The 5757-nt window shown below is 47.6% G+C and overlaps 1 long non-coding RNA gene across 1 annotated transcript; it reads left to right on the forward strand.

The window, feature by feature from the left end:
- The first annotated feature begins 3827 nt into the window (after positions 1-3827).
- On the forward strand, positions 3828-5326 carry LOC103654550 (uncharacterized). Its single transcript, XR_566164.4, has 2 exons — positions 3828-4173; positions 4825-5326. It is a non-coding gene; the product is annotated as an uncharacterized lncRNA (long non-coding RNA).
- Positions 5327-5757: the final 431 nt, after the last annotated feature.

Here is a 5757-nt window from a genome sequence, read left to right on the forward strand (position 1 = left end):
TGATGCACATGTTTGATTTGGTTTGAATTTGATTTGAAAACCCTAGAGAAAATAAAAAGAATAGCATTTAGAAAATCCCTAGAAAAAGAAAAACTCGTTTTAGCCCAAGCCGGCCCAGCTCGGCCCAACCAGGACCCACGCGCGCGCCTGCGTCTCCTGACAGGTGGACCCCACCTGCTAACGACCGACCGCGTCCGCGCACGTGGGCTCTCTCTCCCTCCCTCTGCCCAGTGGGGACAGTTTGTGAGCGCCAGTCGCCCTCACCCGCGTGCCCCTTTCCTTCTCTGCCTCGTGGGTCCGCTTCGTTAGCGCGATGAGCCGTTTCCCCCGCACGCCCGCTCCCTCTCTCTGCATCGTGGGACCGCCCTGTCAGCTCCTCCTTCCCCGCGAACCACCATGGACCAGCGCACGCACGCCGAGAACCCCAGCCACGTCGCCTACCCACGCACCCTAGCTCCCTTTTGAGCACCACCCACACCCGCACTCTCTCCCCTGCCTCACTTCACGCAAGCTCACCCTCTCTCGCGCTCTACTCTCGCCGCTCGCGCTCCCCGGAGTTTCACGCCTGACCTTAGCCAATTCGGCCTCGCTGGAGTTTATCGTGCCGGTTCGCCGTGCCCTGCGTGGTGACTGGCCAATTTAGCCCCATCCCGTGCCCTGTGTTGGCCCATGGCACTCCCCTACCCTCACCGGAGCTAGTCCGAGCCTTATTGCACCCGATCGCCCCTCCGGCCGGGATTCTTCGCCGGAGTTACCCCGACCTGCCTGGAGCTTTCCCTTCTGCCGTTCTCCCATCTCTGGTCCCGGTCTCATGGCCGGAACCCCACAAGTGTGTTCGCCGGGTTCTTATCGCCGATCCTGGCCAACCCGGTGACCTCGGAACCCCTATAGCCCACACCCGCCCCAGCTCCGGTGACTTCACCGCTGAGGAGCAGGAGCGGCACCGTCCGCAACCGCAAACCCCCAGCGTTGATCTCAACCGTCTGTTCTCGATCGCACGGCCCAGACCTCGGGATACCGCTTTGCGCACGCGCTCCCAGTGCCCGGACCCATCTATTGGCCGGATGTGCCCCTGGCATTGGGCCCGACCGGTCAGTCTGTCTCCCCGCCCTCGGTCACTGAATGCCCTGGCCCGCTGGTCAGTGCGCGCCCGCGTCCGCGCGCTCGCCCTCGGATCTGTTCTCGACTGTTGATCTGAGATCCGATGGCCGAGACAGCTCGATACCCCTTTGCGTGGTAAATTGTTAAAGAAACCCCCGTTTTGTTTCAAATAAACCCGCCATCCCTAGTTTTCGCGCGCAGGCCCCTGTAATCTTGCAGATTGAACCCTGGGCTTTTTTTAATCACAAATTTAGGCCTTATTTTGTATTTTAAACTTCAAAACTTGTTTATTTCATATCTTTTGCATATGAACTCCAAATTGAGTGATTCAAATTGCAAAATGTTCATTAGATTATTCTCTGTCCAAATAAATTAGGATCATTCACTATCTGTGCATTCTAATTTTATGCCTAGACTATAGGTTAGTTTATGTAATAATTTATTTATTTAATAAGATAAATAAATAGGAAACCCTAGTGGTAAATAGATGTTTAATCTTGTGAGATTGAAAATATGTAATGTATGGATTTATCCCTGGTTTAACTTTTATGTCTCATTAAAATAAGTGGAATTAGATTATGTAATCATGGATATAGACAACACTTAAAGAATAACCAACTACTAAATATGATTAGTTCACCCTATAACCTGAACTCTCTCTTGAGTGTATACTATTCTTTTGAGATGTGTTCACTTGTTTGTAAACGATTGGTGTGTTGTTCATTTGTCTTTATCCAAATGTATTGAATGCATGATCGCTTTATTTAGACGACGAGCAGCCCGTGGTTCCTGAGTGTGTTGTCGAAGATCTTCCTAAGCAACAACCTGGTGAAGGCAAGTGTCCTCTAACCTATTATATCCTACTTACTTTATAATTCACCGTCCCGCATTACTTTATTGAAACCTAAGGATTGACTAGTCTGTATTCATGTTGTCCTTGTTACCTTTTTGGGTTATCATGGTTAGCTTATGCTATTGCTTTAATTTAATCAACGAACATGATGTGAATATTTATGATACGATGATGTTATCCCGATGCTGATCTTGTGATATTTTAGGGGACTCAAGCTGTTTTCCTGAGTACCTCTCCGTTAGGACCTATTCGTTGAGTGACCACCCGGGATAACAGTGCAACCATAAGGGTGGAATAGGACGCCCTTAGCTGAATAATTAGATGAACCTGTGGGTGTTGTTGGCTTTGCCGGAGGGCCGTCAATGGGGGCCGGGGCGTAGTGCTCGCTCTGCTAAGGTGGGGTGCAGAGGTTCATTCGATTTGGTTTTGTTAGTCACCCACCTTGGGGAGGTGTACTGCGTTTGTACGACTAGCGAAACCTAACGACCAGCTATGCATAAGGGGAGTCTTTGTAAAGGCTACGTAGTGAAACCTTACCGTCTCACCTTGGTAGTGTTTGAGGATTTGATCGACCCGAGGCAAAAAGGGATCATGACTTGTGGGTAAAGTGTGTAACCTCTGTAGAGTGTTATAAACTGGTATATCGACCGTGCTCATGGTTAAGAGCAGCCTTGTGATACTTTTATGATGATGGTTAATAATGATGATTTTAATTCTGATATCTGGTAGTAACTGGGTTTATTACTAAAATTTGGCTCTCTATTAGTAATAAATACTAGACCAACTAAAAACAACTACTTAACCTTAACTCCACATAAAGCTAGTCCACTTTAGCCAAACGAGACATTTGCTGAGTATGTTGATGTGTACTCACCCTTGCTTTAAAAACCACCCCCACCCTAGGTTGTCCCCACTGTATTTAGTGCTCAGGAGGAGATGCTGGCAACATGGAGGACTTTGAGGAGTTCCAGGACTACGATGAGTTCTAGTTATGTTAGTGGAAACCCCCAACCAGCTACCTGTTAAAGCTTTATCTGCTACGTTTCGTATTCCTCACTTTGATAATGTTAATGACTATGTTAAGTAATGACTCTGTGGATGTCTTGGACATCTTGATTTAATAAAGTACCTTTCAGCTATTTACTTTGAGCATTGTGTGATGATGTCCAATTATGCAATCGTTGTGCACATGAGTTTCTGATCCTGACACGTACATAGTTCGCATTCGGTTTGCCTTCTAAAACTGGGTGTGACATGTTACTCTGCTGGAGTGCTGTCAAGAAGATTGTAAACAGCCGCAGCTCTATCGTAACCGACAATGACATAGTGGAAGCCTTTGTCTGTCACCTTGACAGATCTGAGCAACCGGAGGACGAAGTGAGATACTCCAAGCCAAGGTTTGGCAAACTCCAACATGGATATAGGCAAGCATTTTAGGCTTGGCCGAACCATGAGATAAATCCATGTGTCCTATGTGTTTTGCTCTATATTGTTCCTTTTCTTTTGATTGCTTTACTATTTGCACTTCTATACTTATCTTTGGTATAGGTTGTTTTTGAAGTGCAGGTTATATTGAGACTATAGCTGGCCAGACGGGCTGGGCTAAATGGGCTAGCACGAAGCACGACGATTTTGCATGACACGAGTACAACATAACACGATTAGTATAGTGCCAGGGCCGACCCTAGGCCCATCATGGGCTGTGCTTGGCTTAGGGCAAGCCCATCGGGCGGCCCAAGCACATCACGATTACAGTTACCAATTTAGCCTGATGCCTAGCCCGGTTGCCCCATTTAGCCTAGCACGACCCGACACGGTCTATCTACGGTCCGTCTACGCTAGCATCCTAGCCCATCCCACTCTAGTACTCCACAGGCTACAACCCACATACGGCACATGGCCACGCAGCCTATACCGCAGAGCGCAGAGGCATAAACCCCCCGTAACCTAACCCCAAGTCCTAGTCCCACTCCCATCCTCTCGACATCTTTACGTCCCTAGCGGCTGGTGGTCGTCCGCCTATCTGGATTCGGCCATCCTAGGCTCCGCCCATCTGGATCTGGTGCCTTAGGGACTACCCCCATCTAGATCTGGCCATCCTAGGCTCCAAAGACCGGACACTCGGCACGACGATCGGCGCCTTAGGCATGGACACTGAGGAGCCGAGGTGCCCGGGGATGTCGCGTTCACTGGCAGCGCTGGGATGTCTTCCATCGTGCGTAAGCAGCAGTGCCCGTGCTCAATTCGTTGCTTCTCTGGGGAGCGAGTTTGACGCTCCATCATCTCTCCCGCGGCGCTACGTCCTAGTAGTCGTGCCTCCTTCCGTGAAGCAGCATCGCCGTTGTCGCCATCGACATCTTCTCCCCCAGACGATACATCCTCTATTTTAGTTCCCAGTATAGCAGTTGCTTGGGTGCTAGGGTTTAGGGTTAGCTGTTGCTTTATTGCATTGGTGCTTGTGGGCTAACAGTCTATTTTCATAATTTATAGACACCGGACCCCTGTCATGCACTTTTCCTGTCATAGACACCTTAGTAACAGATGAGTCGTAGCTATGTGCTTGACAGCTTGGGTGCTTGGGTCCTAACAGAGACATTGGTTACCAGTGCCCACAACAATTTTTACTTAGATTAGACTAGAGTATATGATTCACAGTTATTCAACCAGATGCTTGGGTGCTTGGGTGTTTTACAGTTTTTATTCAAATAAAGGTGCTAACAGTTATTCAAACAAATGCTTGAGTGCTTTATAGTTTTTATTCAAACAAATGTATTTGCTGTTATCTGATTCTGAAATTATTTGATGCTATCTGTGTATTTGTTGTTGAAGAATGCATGCAACATGTTTAATAATGTATGCTACTTTGCTAGGTGCTGAGGTAGATGATAATGCCAACGTAGAAGGGGATGATGCTTAGTTGGGTTCAACTCTATCCTGTCCTGTCAGTTTGGATGGCGAAGGTGGAGTGTTGAGAGCACCATAGATGGTTCCAATAAGAGAATGAGAACCAGAATGTCAAAAACTAGGGTTTGGAAAGATTGGAAGCCTCTCTTCAAAATCACGAACGATAAGCAAGTTCGGTATGCTGCTATATGTAAGATTTGCAATGTAGAGTTGTTTGCTAAGTCTAGTGGTGGTACTGGTCATCTATTGAGGCATGTTGCTGCTTGTACCGGAACTGTAATTGCTATTATGTGAACTGTAACTGCTACTATGTCTTCACTGGTGAAAAATCTTTGTGGTCTGTTTCACTATTTGTGACTATGTAGTATGCGCTTGTAAGGCTGTAACTGCTATTATGTAAACTATAAGTCTGTAACTGCTAATATGCTTTTATGTCTTCACTGGTGAACTATAAATATTTTTGTGGTATGTTGGTGACTGCGCTAACAACTGAACTGCTATTATGTCAAATGTAACTACTATTATATCTTCACTTTGCACCTGTATGCATGTATATTCTGAATTCTCATGTCTGTTTGTGACCGTGGTCCGTGGGCCCATGGCTGTGTGTCTGTGTGCTGATATGAAACAGGCCCAGGACCAGTACGACCTAGGAGCACAGCCCGGCATGGCCCGATTAAGAGTGTTAGTGTCGTGCTTGGGCCGATGTTTAGGCCCACGTGTTGGCCCGACCCGGCACGATATATAATAGTGCTGTGCCACGGGCCGACTATACTGGCCCGACCCATGATGGGCTCGGGCCGTGCTGGCTCGGTACGACCCATTGACCACCTATAATTGAGACAAGAACTTTGATTCTGCTATGACCTACTCGAAGTGATCTTCATCCTGCTGCTATC

Source organism: Zea mays, chromosome 4 (assembly GCF_902167145.1).
Source record: "Zea mays cultivar B73 chromosome 4, Zm-B73-REFERENCE-NAM-5.0, whole genome shotgun sequence".
Classification (NCBI taxonomy): Eukaryota; Viridiplantae; Streptophyta; class Magnoliopsida; order Poales; family Poaceae; genus Zea; species Zea mays.